At 39.2% G+C, this 20359-nt stretch overlaps 1 protein-coding gene across 2 annotated transcripts in view; it reads left to right on the forward strand.

Moving 5' to 3' along the window:
• The first annotated feature begins 413 nt into the window (after positions 1–413).
• The window catches only part of zmiz2 (zinc finger, MIZ-type containing 2), a 58581-nt gene continuing 38635 nt past the window's right edge, over positions 414–20359 (forward strand). Inside the window, exon 1 of one of the 2 annotated variants that reach the window (XM_079805000.1) lies at positions 414–1088. The gene's annotated coding sequence lies outside the window, so the exon portion shown is untranslated. Of the gene's footprint in view, positions 1115–20359 lie in introns of both variants that reach the window. The other variant, XM_079805001.1, reaches the window with a different exon arrangement.

Genomic DNA, 20359 nt, shown 5'->3' on the forward strand with positions numbered 1-20359 from the left:
ATAATATTAGATGAAAAACATAAACTTAAAAACAAATGCACATAACAAAATTACTTGAACTTTACCAAAATTAAATATCTAATATTTAATTAATATATCAATATTAATTCAATAAAAAATATCAAATTAAAAGGTCATTTAAAATATGAATAAATACTATAATAATATTCAAATAAAATAACACCTAATGATTTTAAAGAAAATACATACTTAAAAATGATATATTATATTAACTTTAAATGTTTCATATAGCCTCTTTAATGATGATATATATATTTTTTAACGTAGATTAATTCAGGCGATTCTACAATGAAGGGCATTTTATATTCACCATCGAGCGCAGCACAATCGTCACCCTCCCCACCCCGGCCTCGTCCGTTCGATTCCTCGACGCTCCATTAATCGAGTCTCGCAATCGAGGGGAAGTCAGTCAGCTGGGGAGGGCGATGAGGGGGTGAGTGACAAAAAAAGAGAGAAAGAAAGAAAGAACGAACGAACGAAAGAAAGCAAGCAAGAAAGAGAAAAACTGCCTCTCTTTCTTCCGACAGAGCACCTCCATCCCCATGATCTCATGAATAAATTATAGCGACTCATTGTGCAACAGAGGGAGGAATGCAGTCGAGCAGACTCGCGCGCACACATACACACGCACGCGCGCGCAGGAGCAGCAGCAGAAGCAACACGAGAGCCGCCGCGACTCTTTGGATTTACACAAAAACATTTCATTAAAACACACACATGCTGGGAGACTGAAAGCTTTAGGGTGTTTTATTTCACAACCTATGGATCATAGAAAGAGAAATCCGTAAAGAACTGAAACATTCGCCGATGATATGATCCAGTTTTAACGGTTTTAACGTACTCGCACGGCTTCCGATTTCTGAGGTAACCTTAGATATCCAAGAAAAGACAGAAACGGCGTTTTAACGTTTGGATAAACGGTTTTTATCCATTTTAACCCAGCGAGGATCGAACTAGATCCTCACCTCTTTTTTTTGTGAACATTTCGAGAGGATTTTCTCACAAGGAAAGCCGAACACGGAATCAAATCCAGCCAACAGATCAACCTCGGGCAGCCGGAGTGGAAGGTGAGGACGGATCATTAGAGCTTTCAGTATGATCTCTTTCTTATTATTATTATATTTTGCGATGTGTTTTTTGATTATTTTCGTATGTGCAGATGTATGTAGTGATATTTAGTGTGATCCAAGGCTCAAATGTGTTAGCTCTCAATCATGCTTGGCGATTTGAATGGCCCTGTTCAGTCGTTTCCTGCTTTTCTTTACTTCTTTATTCCAGCTGTCAATTCAACAATCATGTGTCATATGTGTTTCCCCCTCAAATGATTGAATAGAGTAAGAATGGATCCATGCACATGAGCTTACAGTAGAAATGCCTCCTGCTAGACACTAGTGTGTTCAGTCAGGGTTAGATGTTTTAAATATTTTTAAAGGGCATTAAATGTGTGTTAAAAGGAAGAAATTACACTATAAAACGCGGTGCATGCACTCAGGCAGGGCTGTAGTATCATCTGCTGTATGATTCTACTCTCATGCAGTGTGGTTATTGTCTGAAATATGTGTGAAATAAGGAGCTAGACAGTGAATCTCACTTTGAGCTGGTGCATTCTCAGCTTTTCTCAATGCAAACATGGACACCGTGGTTTTGAATGTGGCCAGCTCGGATCTGATGAGTGAAACGTGTGGCATTGTATGCCACAGCTTTTATTAGATCAATCAGGATACAGTTAAGTGAATTTCACAGCTAAATGCATTTGAGACACTAGTGTTGCCTGTCACAGTGATCACTTCATTGTGGCTCTTTGGTTGCACTGGTTTAAGTTGTTTGTTATGAATACCAACCTCTGAATTTAGTCATTACAGACCACAGGATCTGCTCCAGGAGATGTTTTTACATGTTAGTATCGGGGTGTGTGTGTGAAGCATGCACGATCCAATGCTTTTTTCCCTTGTTTGAGCCGTCTTTTTTGGGATCCGAGTTGCTCCACATACACAGGACAGCATGGGAGGGGGGTTTTGCCTGTCGCATCACAATACCTTTTGCATTAGCATCATGATAGAGCGCTCCACCCAGATGCTTTACATACTGGCAGCACACCTACAGGCAGGTTGGTGTAGAGGGAGCGTTTTAGGCCGGTAACTACACAGCAGGTGAGATGGACAGATGGTGAAGGTGGTGCACAGAACCTCAGCGCTGCCACAAACTCTGTGTTTGCGGGTCACAGACCAGGTAGGCGACAAATGCTGAGCTGCCCATCCCCAGGGGTCAAATGATGGCCACAGACATCCCTCTGCTGATTTTTCTATTTTTCTAGCCCCTAATTTGCATGCGTTGTCTAACTCTAAAACACCATCGGTGATAGATTACTTAATTATGATAAGGACCCAAGCCATCTGCTATTCTGGACAAACAGCATACGGACTCTGACGTTCTTTGGGTTTTTAAAATAAATAATGACGACATTACTTATCGTCATGAATATTTAACCCTGAACGTTGCATTGTCTTTATATGTGCCCTATGTGTTGAGGAAATGTTTACTAAAAGCACTTCTCGTCGTGATGGGTTAGTCAATAATTGATGGCGGGCCGGCCTCGGCAGTGTCAAGTAAAGCTTCGGTCCTGAAGATGAGTGTCATGGCTTTGTGCCGGCTCTCTCTGGGGATACAGGCCTAAGTCTAATATTATTAAATGTGCTCTGAGTTTGTTTGCGCTTCTGTGGTATTACCAGGTAATATTTGCGTACAGAGTTTGCTGCATAAAAGCTGAATGGTTTAATGTTTGAGAATGAAGAATTTTACTGTACTTCACTGTAAAATGAATAAATTATGTATTTTTTTTTAATAGTAAAATATTATACTAAAAGTCATTAATCAATTTGAATTTGAATGTTAGCACCTGGATCATTTCATCTTCCTCCTTTGTTTTTATAAATTGGCCTGTGTTTGAAATAGCGTACTGTGTTGTATCTATCTGGTGTATAAATAGTATGTATACTGTGCAAATATGAATGCACTGTGTTCCCACCACACTTGGTTGGACCTTTTAATTTGATATTTATAGCAGATATATTTGACCTCTCTGACCCTTGAGATATTTCTTATATTATTTGGATGTGTGTGTGTGTATATATATATATATGGCATCATTTACCAGTTAAGACTTTTGTGTACATATATAAATATGTATATTGTGATGTAATGTAAATGTATATTTTATATAATAAAAAAATACGTTCTCCACCCACGGTTCGCAGCGGTTCATCTCAAATCTGACGACGCAGCTATAATATGGTTTGTTGAAAATAACACCTAAAACAAACCTAAAAAGCACGGTTTATTTTAGATGCATCTTTGCTGTATTGTATGTATTTGTGCTGTTACTTAGGCCACATCCACACGAAGCCAGAGCTTTTCCTATCCGATCTTTTTTTCCCCTTGTCTCATGAAATATCTGCGTACACACGAAACCACTGAAACCGACTCAAAACTATGTAGTATGCATGCCAGACCAGTATGTGGCGCTGTAATTCTGCCCAAAGATGCACTAAAAACAGAGAAGAAGACTTGTGGGGTGATGGCATCATCGTTTCACAAAATATACGGATTGGGCAGAACACTCGAAAACGCAAGGGTGTCCTTTCAGATTGATCCACTCTGGGACACTGAAAACTCTGGATCCGTCTGGACGAAACGCCGATATGATTTACTAAAACAGCTAAATGCATCTCTGTGTGTCCTTAGTTTGATTATTTGTTCTTATTTTCTTTATTTTTATGTGACCGTTCACAGTTCAGTCCTTAGTTCCCTGAACATAACACACCGAGCCGTACTGAAACCGTGACCCTAAAACTGTGATAAAAAAACGTACGTATATAACTTGAATTGTTAAACCACTAATAAATATATATATATATTAGTGCTGTCAGTTAAACGCGTTATTAACGACGTTAACGCAAACCTATTTTAACGGCGTCAATTTTTTTATCGCGAGATTAACGTTCTTTTTGGTCTAACAAACTTTGTAGTTTTTTCACATGCTGTTGCAACAACTAGTAACGTTAGAAAAACTACAACACCACTCCGGATGTAGCTAGACCGGAAACAAAACATCAGGCACGCTGCGGCTGCCCGCACTCGTTTGGGCCATTAAAAGATTAGACGTGGATGGCAAGCGTGAGACGCCGAAATGAGAAACGTATTAAGCCATGGTTTAACTCAGGGGTCTTCAACTAAAAGTGCTTGTCTTGAGCGCTGCTTTCTGCTCTGACACCAGACGCGAATGAAGCGTTTTGCGCGAGTGATTTAAGTCAATGCAAAGACGCAAATAGACATTCTGCGGCGCGGATTAAGCGGCGTGCATGTCGCGTCATTCGCGTCCGGTGTGAACGCACCATCAGTCTCTTCTTCACTGCATGCTTGACCGCGCGTCTGGGTCTGAACGTAGTAACTGTGTTTATACACATTAATAGTAAAGTATTACATTCTTAACATAGCTGCCATCTGAACAGAGTTGAGGGGGATTTCACATGTTTGCTCCGGGCCGAGTCAGAACGGGATTGTTTCAACTTGATAATATCTAGAGCTGGGTGATATGGCCCAAATAATGATCACGATGAAATTTGTCACGATAAATGTCAAATCTTTATTTATGATTTTTTGCACCAGTTGTAAACCCAGACCATTAAGTTTAGTTTTAAACTATTCTTTGTTGTCAGAACATGACAAACACCTGCCAAAACAGGTGAACATTTCACAAATCTGAGGTAGAACAGCCAAAACATTTTTGGTTTCTTTACACTTTTTTTCAGTCTTTTTTCCCATAGCAAAATAAACATCTTAATAGAAAAATGTATTTCTACATGTTCTAACGGGTGATGTATTGTTTCAAATCATGAAAGAGGGCTTGTGTTACCTGACTTTGATGGCAAGTACCTTCATCATAGTTTGCAGTGCAGGCTGCAATATTAATAATATTACATGTTTTGTCTCTTAGAAATGCACATTTGACAGTAGCAGTAGATTGAGTTTTGAGGATGTATGTCCATTAACAAAAAATGTAATATCTAGAAAAAATTTAACCCTCTCACAGGGTAAAAATTAAATATTCTGAGTGCAGTTAGTGTTGCTACAGTAAATACATAGTAAATTCAGGTGATTTGTTGATTGAAAAGCCTAACTGGATCGTTCATGGCACAATGCTTCTCTGCTGTTGAGAATGTCATCGCTGTTTCGTCCGGTTTAGATCAGAGTCATTCGTGTTCTTCGATGAAGTCAAGCACTTTTCACTGGATCTCACAGCGATGTTTAGTGGTCACATGACTGAGACAAATCAGAGAGTAAACGCATCGGTTATAGTAATTTCGCGCTGCGCTGCTATTGGTCCGTGTGGTGCGGTTCACATGAGTAGTGCTGTTTTATTATATCGAACATTTATCAAAGTTTTGTTATTTTATTGAGGAAAATTATATTGTGATCATTATTGTTACGGGTTTATCGCTCTGCGCTAATTCTCACAAACCCTGGTGCATTTGCGTTCATATAAAATGCGGGTCAATATATTGTGTTTTTTAATATTTGGTGCTATTATGCACAGCACCGTGAACGTCACTTGGGTTTACTGTATGCGGATTTCTTCTACTTGCAAACGGACTCTTTTGAGGGGCCATTCATTTGCCGCTCTGTTTGCACCCGCGTGGTTAGACTGCATGCTCGCTATCTGAGGTAAATCATCACCACTGTAATCCATTACGTGTGTTTTGTTGAACTAATGAATTCGTCATTGACTAAAATGCGTGGCCAGGTTACTTCGCATCCGAGTTGCTTTCGCATTCACGCAAATCACGCCACAGTCCCAGTGCAACCGAACTCAGACCATGTCCTGCAGGTTCGGTCCCCGGCGCTCCTGGGTCTGCATGACGGCTTTCCCATAACCAATTTTTTAATGCGAACCGTGCCCCGTTTCGAATTAAACTGCCAGTGTGAAGGCACCTTAGACTCCCACACGGTCCTGTCATATTTTTGAACTCCATTTGACTCGACAGTCGTGACTCAAGTCCTTTCATCTGACTTTAATTGACTTGTTAATGATTAGTAGCTTCCACGCACGTGTCTCAGCTATAACAGTAAGCCACATCCATTAGCATGCCATGTCTTTGAGGACAGGAGCCGTGTTTTAAAATAGAGTCATTGCACCCGGAAACCTATCGCTTTATTTTTTAACCTTGGTTTGTGCAAACACTGTGCTTGACCTTGGCTCAGAGTGGGAGTGTGAAGACAGCAGTTTTGTAGGGGATGTGTCAACAGAGGCCCTTCTGTACGAACAAAAGGATGAGCAGGTAATTTAATCCAGGACCTCACACAATGACGAATAAAAGGCCGTCCAGAAAGAGCGATTCCTTCACACACAAATCTGTTCCTGTTAATTTAGCCTATTTATTTTGAGTCCTTAATTTGAGCTATAATCATAATGGCTTAATCACATACTGTTTTTGCAGTATGCATACTGTACAATTTCTATATGTGCTTTATTACACGAATGGCTTATTGCATGTGCTAAAATGGGACGTATACCCCCAGAGCACACTGCATGAGAGACTATCCCACAACGCAATGAACTCAACCAAAGGGATGCATGATTATTTAAAAAAAAAAAAAAAAACACTGAAATCATGATATGGCTTAGTGTATTTATCAAATTGCAAAGGCTACAAATTAATTAAAATATACCAAAAATAATGCACCTCGTGTTTCAGAATGAAGTGGGACACTGTTCTTGATCTCATGATCCAAAGTTTTCATCGTCTTAGATTTCCTTGGTTTGCAGTAAACGCTGCTCTGTGTGAAATCCATCTCTGCATTTGCTCTGAGCAGCGCAACATGTGCCAACCATTTACCAAAATTGTAATAAGAAGCGCTCATAACAAAACAAAAGAGAATCTTTGAGAGCCACAATAAAAGACCGATGAATTAACATTTGAAAATAAAGAAAATAAGCGGTAAATATTATACTTGATACTTGGTTTAGTTTACAGTGAAATACTGCAGTAGTAATATTTCTTATTTTGTTTAGTAATAATAAACCATAATTACGAAATAAAAATAATAAAAATGTACAAAAAGAATTTTTGAAAAACAAAACCAAGTGGCAATGTTATACGCAAAAATGTAATGAAACTCTGATGCCCTAATCAGATACAATTTCAGTCACAATTTTTACTTCTCAAACTCAGTTTTTACTCAAAATTAGGTTAATTTCAATATTGATTCTATTTTCCTGTAGTGAGATTAAGTGATGATGAGTGATGACAATGTAGTAGGGCTGCACAATTAATCGAAAATCGAATTGCGATCGCGATTTGGCTTATGTGCGATTATGAAAGCGCAAAGGCTGTGATTTTAATTAAATAAATAAATGCCCAGTGTGTAAGTGAAGAGCAGCTCTGTGATCAGTAGGAAACGCTGCTCCGTCTGAAAGCACTGAGTTTGAGTCGATTATAACGTGCGTTTGAAAAAACAACACGCGTCAAACATCTTCACAAACTAGTAATGCGAAGCGTTCATAAACCTGTTGTCCAACAAAATATGTTTAATAACAGGTTCGAGCTGATGTGGCTTCTTATGACAGAATGTCAATCAGCACTGAATACTTTATTATTATGAAAATACCCGAGAAGACTTGAAGAACTCAATACACCATATCTTGTCGCAAAAGTATTATCTTCATGTTTAATCAGTCAAAGCGTTTCTATCTTGTTTTATTCAGTCTACAGCGCGAGCTTCACATTAGGGATTTCCTGAAAACTATTACTTCTCTGAGGAAAATGTGGAGTTTCTTCTTGAGGGCGCCCTCTGGCTTTCAGTATGAATTAAACTTTTGGGTAGAAAATAAGAAAAATACTACTTCTAAATAAATGTATATGACAATCCATATGTTTTTCTTAAATATACAGGAGTTTTAATCCCCACAGTGGATGCATAAGAGGCTCATATTTCATATTAAAGACAGATTTTAAGAAATTGATATCACAGATAAAAAGCACAGATTTTTATAATATTTTTTACAATAAATCCTTAGACCTTTCTAATGGTTTTTAGTCATAGGCTGTCTGCATATTAACAGGTAACCCATCTTTTTGGTAAAAAAATTTCTGTAAAATATAAATATTTTTATATTGTTATATTTATTCTTAAATGCTCTATTGTTATTGTAATAGTAATATTTCTTATTTGTGTTTAGCAATAATAATAATCATAATAATAGTTATTAGTCATATTAATATATAAACACAAAATGTTATATACACACTTTTCATGTGTAAAAATAAAAAAATAATCGCAATTTTAACCAGAATAATCGCAATTAGATATTTTCCCCAAATCGTGCAGCCCTACAATGTAGCATACAACAATTTGAAATCTTTACAGTTGCATACTACATTTAAAACATATATAAACCATACGCTTTGCGCAGTGTGCAAGTATGTGTATATTATATCTTTAGAAATTGGGAGAAATCTTTAAGCGTGTTAATGTTTGTCCTGCAGGTGGTTGGTAAGGTTGAACGTTGTTTGGTGCTTGCAAAGAGAGAGTAATGCTCCAGATAGCAGCAATAAAAGCGCACACAGACAGATTCACAGCCATGCCCTCTCTTTTCTGTCTGCCTCACTGTTTCAGTACTCTGGGGGAGTTTCTTTTTATATCCGCGGAGTGAGCAACGCACGCAGTGTTGAAATCAATGTCCCTCCCGCACGTATGGATCTCGGCAGGCTATATTTGGTGTGCTGAAACACAGCTTTAAAAAAAACCCTTCCTTTACATCAGTTTCCTCTCTTGAGTTCTGTGTTTTGCGGTCATCAATTGCGGCGGATTAAATGTCTGAGCGGTCCGAGAGACCGTATGAAGCGCGGACCCCCGCGGTCCGCCTGGGGAGAGATGTGGTTAAAGGGTTTAATGGGATCACATGACGGCGGAGTAAAGGGGGCTGCTTTGTGATTAAACATTAAGATGTTGAGGTACAGATCAATGCAATCGATGTTCAAGCAGCTCCTTGTCCGTTTCCCCTCCCTGGTTATGTCAACGGCTAACCGCTACAAGACGCAGATTAATATGGGCTCTTTGTTGTTGATCTGGCTATATCATGGAGGAAAACACATGTGCACTAAATGAATCTAAAATGAGTTTTATATAGCTAACACGTGGAATGCAGCGGAGTCGTGCATCAGGGAGGAGATCTCGCATTAACACCACTCAGGCATTGCTCGAGCGGCATGTTAACAGGCTGGTGGCGGCATTACAGAACAGCCTGAAGATCATCGGATAGGCCTGGCAGTAATCCGCCTGCGGTTTTGCTCCTGCAGACAGTGCATTAGTAGACAGGCGCAGAGAGATGCGTAACCTCTTATTGACTAGCTGTGTGCATGCAAGCACGCCGTAACGACTCGCTGCTTTATTAACCACACACCTCTGCCAGATCAAAACCAGAGGGCTGAGGTCATAAACCTGGATAAATCTGCCTCGTTGTTTTTTTTTTTTTTGCTTCCCCCTCTCTCCCGCGCTCACATTCTCAAGACTGACAAATTAGATGTTTCGTCTCTTTGAGGAACGCTCTGGAAATTGCTGAAGTCAGATTGCAGGCTGCCGGACGGGGCTTGCCAAAGTGTTGAGACTCTCTCATGGTCGTCCTCGGATGATTAGCATTCCCAAACGGCCGTCTGATATTGTCGGCACTGAGATCCAGACCGCATCACCGAGGGCTTCATACCTCAATAGTGGCGAAAGAAAAGCCTCTCCTTCAAAGGCTGAGTCGGAAAAAGTGTGACTCTCATCATTTTAATAAAACACTTACATTTATTATTCTGTATTATTTTTGAGCTGTACAGCTGTTTAAACGTTCGATTTTACATTTTAGAGTTTATGGCAGTCAAGTGCGTTTTTGTTTTTTTAGATGCATCAATATATCCGCCAGTAATCGGTATTGGCCGATAATATCCTGTCAATCAAAATGGTGTTGAAAAATGTGTCTGACTGCAACTTATACCGTGTGACAAATCTCTCTTGTGTTGAATTTTAGGGCAGGTTAACGTGACAATAACGCATTAGCAGTTTAAAAATATTGACGTTAAAGCAGGCTCTGTTTGACCCTATGAATCACCCGTAGTTCAAGCCAGGATTGCCAGTGGCCTGTTGCACAAAGCTGGTTTCAGTTGCTACCCAGGTAAGTTCGAGATTAGTTTGAGCAAACTCTGTTTTTTCGGGCTCAAGAAGGTGGATTGGTTTTTAGCCGTGTTCATCACCATAGTAACTTACACTACACGGCTAACCTGCTCTGGAGCAGGGTTAGAGATCACAAACCCAAACTGGACCAATCAGCTGCAAGTAAAGAAACTATAAAGCCACACCCCCTGTATCTCTCGTTTCAAATTAAAGCAGTTTATTGTGGAAAAACTTTAAGAGACAAATTTGCTCATCTTTTGGTGCTAATTATTAATTATATTAATTATATTTACTTTTAATTCATATAATATATTCATATAATTATTATATGAATTGACAAGTAGCCAAATATGAATATAAATATAATACATGCATTCATAATTCTTTTTGTAAACCTATAATTATTAGGCATATGATCTTTGATTCGCATCATGCATTGATATAGTCAGACATTCTTTCAGCCGCCTTCTCAAACTTTCGCAGCAGCAGCAGTGTTTATTCCTGCTTTGTAAACGCATTTAATCTCATGATAATTTTCAAAACAATCTCGCAATCTTCAGAAGAGAAGTGAATTGCGCTGTCTCTCTTGCGAGAAGTGAATCAAACGGACACTGTGATTGGCTGTTTGCCGCCCGTGTCACGCTTTCAGGTGCATGCACTTCAGAGTTAATTGCAAACTCTGGATTAAACCTGAGTTGACAGAGAATGTTTATACCAAGCTTTGATAGACCGTTGAACTTGATCTAAACCAGGTTGGATTTATCTGGATTTGTCAACTCTAAAACTCTGAAACTCATGCAACAGGCCTCTGGTCTGCAGTTTTTCCTTACACCAAACATTATTTGTAGCGCGCCCCCCCATCCAACAATCGCACAAAGATTTGTGCGTTGTTACTTGTTATAAGAAACAAAGTCTCAACTTTCAAATTCTGTCTATTTTATCATGAAATTCAAACAATAAATGCCATTTTGTCACGATTTAATGTGGCATGACAAATCGCTGTAGTGCCTCAGTTCAAGCGGCAGGGAGCGCAAGTCTTTTCTTCCACTTTAATACAAGTATATCTTGAAAAATATGCATGAATATTAGGCCTAGTCCACACGTACACGGGTATTTTTATAACCAGAGTTTTTCCTCCTCCGTTTTAGAAAACAATCGCGTCCACACAAGCACGGTTTAAAAAAAATCTCTGTCGAACATGAAAACGCAAAACCATGCTATGATTGGCTGCCTGATTTCCACATGGGTCCCATCCTCGGCACCGATGCACTGAGGGATGCCATGGGCTCAGTGACAGTAACTGTACACAGGGGCAGGGCTCAAGTGGACTGAAGCTTCACACACTTGCCTTACTATGTTGTATTATTGCATTCTGGCGCCTCTGTTCTGCAATACAATGAGATAACTGCGCATGTATCTGTATACATGTGGTAAGCGCTGTTAGCAGAGTTATTAAAAGCTACGTGTGCCATTGCATAGACTACACTCATGTAAACAAAAGCGTTAACAGCGCACAATCTGACGTCAAACAAGGGAGAGAACGGCGCACACTTCGACTTAACAAGCCGAAATCTCCGGTTTCACCATCTACACGACAACGCTGTAACCGGAGTTTCTAAAAATCTTCACCCTGGCCGGAGTTTTCAAAAAAGTCCAGTAACCAGATACTGCGTTTGCGTGTGGACGAACAGCCAAACTGCGTAGAAAAAGCTGCGGTTTTGAAAATACCTGTGTTCGTGTGGACAGGGCCTCAGAAGGAACGTTGAAAGATACATTACAACTCACTGAAATGAATCAGGTCTCATGCAATCGCTTAATCAGTGTTTTAACCACGGATAGACATCAATAAAACAGCCTGTGAACAATAGGTCACTTAAAGGGTTAGTTCACCCAAAAATGAAAATTCTGTCATTAATTACTTACCCTCATGTCGTTCGACACCCGTCAGACCTCCGTTCATCTTCGGAACACAAATGAAGATATTTTAGTGTAAATCTGATGGCTCTGAAAGGCCTCCATTGGCACAATGCACTTTACACTCTCAAGACCCTTAAAAGGTACTAAAGACGTCGTTACAAAGTCCATCTCACTACAGTGGTTCTAAAATAACTTTATGAATCGGCGAGAATAGTTTTTGTGCGCAAAAAAACCCTAAATAACGACTTGCATAGTGATGACGATTTCAAAACAAGGCATCATGAAGCTTCGAAGCGTTATGAATCAGTGAGTCGAATCAGCAGTTTGAATCGCCAAATTTCAGCAGTTTGGCAGTTTGACACGCGATCCGAATCATGATTTGACTCACTGATTCATAACGCTTCGAAGCTTCATGATGCCTTGTTTTGAAATCGTCATCACAATATAAGTCGTTATTTAGGGGTTTTTTGCGCACAAAAACTATTTTCGCCGATTCATAAAGTTATTTTAGAACCACTGTAGTGAGATGGACTTTGTAACGACGTCTTTAGTACCTTTTAAGGGTCTTGAGAGTGTAAAGTGCCATTGTGCCAATGGAGGCCTTTCAGAGCCATCAGATTTACACTAAAATATCTTCATTTCTGTTCCGAAGATGAACGGAGGTCTGACGGGTGTCGAACGACATGAGGGTAAGTAATTAATGACAGAATTTTCATTTTTGGGTGAACTAACCCTTTAACGTTGCATTTACCTTAGGAAAGTTTTCCATTATGTATGTATGCTTGAATAAATTCATCATGAAGACAAGTGTTTATGAAAACAACTACCTTATGTGCTACTGAGTTTACGTTTTTATTTGAGTGTAATAGGGCTGTGCTCAGAATATCAATGCCAATTTTAGCTACGCGAGCAGAAGTGCAAGACGTTCAAAATGGATAAGAGGATTTTAAGTTGTTATAGTTATAGTGGAATAATTTTTGTTTAGTCATTGAGCATTGTTGACACGCTTCAGTGTCACTGGGTAAAAAAGGGCTGGGTAAAAAAAATATATAGATATCTCGATTTTAATCGATTCTCTTTTTTACGAACCGATATCTATTCTTAAATTAAAAGAATAGTCATTCTGTTTTCAATTGATGAATGAACGGAACATTGTAGCGCGCCTCCCATCCATTAAATCGCAGTAATCTTTGTGCTTTGTTACTAATGATATAAAACAAAATCTCAGATTTCACATTACGTCCATTTTATTACGAAATCGAAAAACCGTTTTGGCGCTGTGGTGTGAGATCGTTCTGGTGTAGCTCATCGCGAAATAAACATGAATGAGCATCTGAAAGTGTTTTAAAAGATACAGTACGACTTATCTGTATCATGCCTCAATCAGTGTAATAGTTTGGCTCTGTTGTTCATTTTAACCTCTAATATCATAGTAATGTACCAAATGAGAAGGTTCCCTGTATAGCCTATAGTTTGCAGCATTATTTGGGAGAGATTTTTCTTCCTTAAGAAAATCAAACTATTGGTATTGGCCGATATCGTTCTGCTTAATCAGCTATCGATATCAGCGGAGGAATTTAGTATCGGTGCATCTTTTTTACTTCAGTTTTAGTGCTTCAACTTTAAAGGGTTAGTTCACCCAAAAATGAAAATTCTGTCATTAATTACTCACCCTCACGTCGTTCGAGACCCGTAAGACCTCCGTTCATATTCGGAACACAAATGAAGATATTTTTGTTGAAAGCTGATGGCTGAGATAGGCCTCCATTGGCATTCAGTACACTTATACTCCCAAGACGGATAAAAGGCACTCAAAACGTCGTTACAAAGTCCATCTCACCACAGTGACTCTACAATAATCTTACGAGGCGACGACAATAGTTTTTGTGCGCAAAAAAAATCAAAATAACACCTTTTTCCAACTTGTTACTGCCTTCCGTGTGTGCCTCCACGACGCATGCGCGAGAATATGACGCAGATCCAGCGTTCGGACAGATGACCCAGAAGTGATTTGTTTACAATCAGAGGAAGACGCGCGTATCTCAGCTGTTGGATTCTACATTGATCGTGCTTTAGGTCTCGGCGTAGTGCTCAAAATGGGGTTAGAGTGTGCATTTCATGGAATCCCGAGCCCCGGCGCTACGTCATATTCTCGCGCATGCGTCGTGGAGGTACACGCGGAAGGCAATAACAAGCTGGATAAAGGTGTTATTTTGATTTTTTTTTTGCGCACAAAAACTATTGTCGTCGCATCGTAAGATTATTGTAGAGTCACTGTGGTGAGATGGACTTTGTAATGACATTTTAAGTGCCTTTTATCGGTCTTGGGAGTATAAGTGTACTGAATGCCAATGGAGGCCTAACTGAAGCCTTTCTCAGCCATCAGCTTTCAACAAAAATATCTTCATTTGTGTTCCGAATATGAACGGAGGTCTTACGGGTCTCGAACGACGTGAGGGTGAGTAATTAATGACAGAATTTTCATTTTTGGGTGAACTAACCCTTTAACTTTATTATCTGATAACGTTGGCACTGAGATCCGGAGGCTTCATACCTCACTAATGGCGAATGGTGGAGGGATCCTCGTCCACGAGCAAAGCTTCTCCTTCAAAGGCCACGTCGGTAGTGGAAGCACATCTGACGGGATTAAAGGAGGAGAGATGATTCCACGGACCAACATTTCAAAGACTCGGTGTGAGTAGTAAATTCCACTTTCAGAGGTGTATGGGGGTGGTAATGGACGTTGGAGATGGACGAGCGCACCGGCGGAGTGGGGGGTGGACGGCGAGCGCTCTGAGGTGGGGGCAGGTAGCTCTTTCCCTTTCAGTGCAGCTGCCGTTTGCTCTGCAAATTGATGTTCTTCACTCCCCCCTGTATGTTTGGATACACCGGAATAGCTTTGATCTCTTCGGGACTGCAGGGTTTTTTTTGACCACTCACGCAAATTGCTCCTGTAGGGACTGTGGCCTGAGGACTGTTTATTCGGCTGTAACTGCAGAGAAAGGTAAAGACACTTTGTCTCGGATATCAATGTGCAAGGGTCGCAGGGGTCACCCCAGAGTACCTTTCCACCAGCTGCTAGGAATCCTGGGAATGTCAGTTAAAGGGGTGCTCATCTAGACAACAAGCAGCTAATGGTTTCACTCGCGTTTCTTTGGCCAATCTCATGATTCCGACACACAATTAGCTGTGGTCATCCGTCCATATGCTACACGCTGCCAGATTGTGCGAAGACTCCTGTGAAAAGTGACGATGTCTGGTACTAATGCATCATGAGAGTTGCGTCCCGTCGTTTGTGGGGATTTTTTGTGAATCATTATGGAAATTTGTTAAAGGAATAGTTTGGTTTCAATACAAGTTAAGCTGAATCGACTGCATTTTTTTGTGCGTAATATTGATTGTCCCCCACCTCCCAAAAATTGGGTCAAATCATTGGGTCAAAACATTTACAATGGAAGTAAATGGGGCAAAACATAAATTTAAATGTAAAATGTAATTTTTTTAAAAGCACTTGCATTACATTAATTCTTCTCTTTAAACTATTAAAAATGTACAGCTGTTTAAATCATAATTTTAGCATTTTAGGGTTTATTGCGTTCATTGTTTTAGTATTATTTATATACAATTATAATATTTATTAATATTTTGATTAAACGTCATTTTTACTTTTCAATTTTCGTTGTAGTTTTATTGCATGTTTTTGTCATTTCTATTCGTTTTTTTTCAAGTACTAGAATTCAGCTTTTAATTATTTTTGTCAGTTTTAGTTTTACAAATTTTTGTACTTTAGTACTTATTTTATTACAGTTAGTTGTCAAGGCAACGTTTAATTATCGTTTAGGTTTTTCATCTAATATTCATATTTTATTTCAGCAAACAAAACATATCTTTAATAATTTTAGTTAACAATAACAAATATGATAGCATTTAATTTTCATTGCAAAAAGTTGTAAAATTGTGTATAATTTTACAGAGAAACTGTTAGTAACAATAAAACAAAACAAAAATCAAATGTACCTATTAATAGAGTATTTTAACACTTACAGATTGCCCATATTCACCTCTGTTTAGTGCCTCATTGTAACCCTTTTTCTTTTGTGAGGAGGGAAAGGAAAACATTATTCCACAAATGCTGTGGATTGAGTTTAACTTGCGTTGAACACTTTTATTTGCTCTAGTCCACTAGTTTGTCTCAGTGGGAGAAGGCGTAAGGCGTCGATTTCCGCCTCTTATTTTTAGTTGACTGTGGTGACAGCTGGTACAGATAAGGAGGATTAGATGCTGTGTTCAATGTCTTGTAATACACACTCCCAAATACACTACTGTATTGGTGTTTGGCCACCTGAGAAAAGGCTTAGACACACTATGGCAGTTCAAACACCTAGCAGCAAAGTGTCTCTCTCTCTGTAACTTCTTTCATCCTTCCTTCAGGCACAGACGACCACCAAAAAGAAACATATTTGTATTGACAGCTCTGAATGTTTCTAATCTTGTGTGTGTCTGCCAAAGGGACGCTGAGAGCATCCTCCTTTTGATAAGTCTCTCTGTAAAGGGAGTTTTCTCTGACTTCTGGTTTTCTCAGATTTTTTTATGTTCAGCCTTAATGATGAACATGCTAGTGAACCAATAACGAGAGAGAGAACCTTAGTAGTTTAAAGAGTTTCTTCAACTAAAAGTGAAAATGCATTGCTCCAAACCAGTATGGCCTTCTTTCTTCTGCATAACAAAAGATGATTTTTTTGTTCATACAATAAAAGTCAATGGGTCAAATTTTGTTTATGAGCAATCACTTTCATTATATGCACAAAAACATTTCTTTAAAATATCTTCTGTGTTCCGCAGAAGAAACAATGCCAGGTTTGGATCTACATGAGGCTGAGTATTAATTTTTGCGTGAGCTGTCTCTTTAAATTTGTAGGGCAACATCAGCGTTGTGGCTTAGCGGTTAGCACATGTACTCAGACACATTGAGCTGTAGCGCTCATAACAGTGATATAACAGCTACTTTACTTTCCTCTTTGTGTACTAGGTTACAACTAGCAAGAAGACTGAAAATAATAGTACAGTTAAATCTATAGATCATTAAACTAACATGGCACATAAGCCGTCGTTCTTAAAACGAGTCGCCCAGCACTGATAACACCAGAATCAGATCAGAAAGACGAGGTGTTGTGTGTCAGGAAAACCGGATGTGTTTGTCAAAATGAATATTTCCTGCGGTCTCATCTGCAATGTCAGCCGCTGTCTAATCTTCCCATCAGCGTCGCGCCGGGCTCTGACGCAGGTCCTCCACTGCTCTGTCCTGCCACAAGGCAACTCCCCAAACAGGCTTGTTTCCATCTAATCTGGCCACCAGAGAGAAGCGCTCCATGTCATCATTCACAGCCTCCATATGGCGCACCTCCCCGTGTGAGGACGGCAAGGCACAATTCATCATTATAAAGACAAAAAGAGGGCAAGGGGGGGGTTGGTAAGGACCCTTGCGTGCTAAACGCACACGATATTGTTGGCCATACAACATAATTTGACAAGATTATTCAGGGGGATTGTGCTCGAGTTGTTGCAAAACAGACATCAAGTGGGGTGAAATTCAGAATAAAACTGATATATTTAATATAAAATATATTGTATATTTATAAATATATATGATAATATGATTTGTACATATAAGTCAATATATATGGATATATAATTGTATTAATTATATTTCTTTAATTGTTTAAATATCTATTTATTATTATTAGTTATTACTTTTTAACAGGGGGTAATTTTTTGATACCCTGGCTTCTTTGCTTCAGTTGATCATTTGCTTAGTAGTGCGCCACAGCTTTTGAGTCTGATTTGAATTACAGGCAAATCGGTCTGCGACAACCCGAAAAACTCCTTTCGGCCGAGCCGCGAGCGCACGCATCGCTCCTCACAACCCTTCCCTAGTATCCCTACCAAGGCCGTCTTTCTGCAGTAATGAGCTGTTCCTCTGGTTCCTCCTCAGGCTGTGGCGGCAGTGGTGTTGTCTGGTTACTGTGGAGTGGACACAACCCAGCAAGGTCGCTTGGGTTAATGGATTCTCTGTTCTCAGTGACAGGGACACCGTGGGCCCTGATAGATGCCTCATTAGCCCTGCATCTCTATCCTGCCTCTCCGCTCGCCTTCTGTGAGCGAACAAAGCGGACGGTGAAGTGAAAGAGTCTGATTGTTGAGACGAGAAAGTTGTTGTGCAACCGACTCGTTTACAGCAACAGACTGTGTGTCTTCATGGTTTCGCTTAATAATTTACTGATTGGCATCGGCTGAAATGGCATGTTTGTTCTTGCTTCTTGTTAGCGAAGGTTATCGTTTCCCTTGCCAAGACTTTGTCCAAAATTGATATGCAGCTCAAGTCATGGGTTCTTCATAGAGCCATTGTTTTCTTAGAAAGCACCTCTGGAAGAAGCCATGCAGAAACGGTCATTATAAAACGCTGTTTGAACTTTCTCACCTGGATGAAAGTGCAAGATGCGAGTTGTGTTTCTCAACAGCAGCACCACCCAGGAAAAGGGACCTGCCTTAACTTGCATTTTAAGAGTGCTTTCCTAAGTATCCAGAGATAGATTTGTCACACTAATGCTTTTAACACCCACAATTTCTGGGTGAGAACAAAGGTGACAGACGTTCAGGCCCCGTGTTGCCCTTAGCCCCGGCTGGCAGGATGACAAGGTGAGAGTCCGGACAGCGACTCCCGGAGGCTGTTGGACCAGAACGGCTTAGCCAGCATCACCTCTCCGTCTGCTCGTCACAGACTAAACGAACAGGGTGTCGGGTTGGGCTGACCCTTAACCCCGTCTTCATCATAAGCTGACTGTATAAAACGGTTATACCTTAAACTTTTTGACAGGCTTGTTGACGGTGCCGGAGTCGGTACCAGATCCTGGCCGAATAAAATCTGCTCCGTACCAGCCCCTTAAACCTGATTGTCTTGAACCAGGAACCAGTACAGTCAGATGCCAGGATCAGGACAGCTGCTCACTTTGTAGTAAAAAAAATAAATAAATAATAATCCATCTTGATTATTTTCATTACATTTTTTAAAATCAGTCTTGACAATATTTTATTTTAACTGAAATATTATTTTGATTGTAGTCAAAACATTTTATTTGACAATACAATTTTTTTTTAAATATAATATATAATTTTTTATATAATTTTATATATATAATATAGTGCTGGGCAAATTAACGTGTTAACGCGGACGATTAATTTTTTCATTTTAACGCATTCAAAATATTTAACGCAGCGTTCGTTTTTATATACATTTTTGCCTAGCCTTACATTATATCATCACGCTCGTATTCATGTAAATGCTTTTAAACCATCTAAGCACGACAAGACAGAAGAGAACACGCTGTATGTCAATGTCCTGTGTGTGTGTGTGTGTGTGTGTCTGTCTGTCTGTCTGTCTGTGTGGCTGCGTCTCAATCCCTAGTTGGGCCAGTCTCGTGCACACATCGAGTTCTCTTTCGCTCTCGAACAAACAATAACAACAACACAGAGAATGTTGCCAAAATGCCAGTTTTGTCGAGTTTTCTCATAATAGCTTAAATTAGTTAAATAACGTCTTGAATGAACTTGTGAGAAAATGAGATGCGCATGACAGCGCTTCGGATCCGCGTCATGTTCGATCTTAATGACATTAATGTTCATCAAAGAACAAATGTATCAGAGAAAAGATGATTAATCTATATTTCATTTATCATTTATGCAGTTAAGAAAGGTGTTTGATAACTATTACATTTCTGTATATGTCTAACAGGGAAGGCCACAGGTAAATATAACATTTATTATAATGGGTTTATGTAAAGATTGTTTTATGTTCACTTAAATTAAAAGTTGTTTTTTTAAAGCCTAATAAATGTTGAAATTGGGAGCTTTCAGTTATACTGTAATGTAACGTCATTAATGTTTCATAGAGACATTAGTATCAGTGATTCTGGCCTTCATTCATAAAAAGATGCCATTACAACACATATTTAAAATATACTGTCTTTAATTTGGAGAGTAACCGAAATTATTACAATATCAAAATATGAAAAACTCCAAAAATATGAAAAACTTGCGATTAATTACAGAAAATGATACGATTAATTAGTTCATTTTTTTTAATCGTTTCCCAGCACTAGTATAATATTATTTAAATGTATTTTTTTATTATTTATTTAAAATAATTTAAGCA

The sequence above is a fragment of the Gobio gobio genome (genome assembly GCF_949357685.1).
Source record: "Gobio gobio genome assembly, chromosome: 22".
Lineage (NCBI taxonomy): Eukaryota > Metazoa > Chordata > Actinopteri > Cypriniformes > Gobionidae > Gobio > Gobio gobio.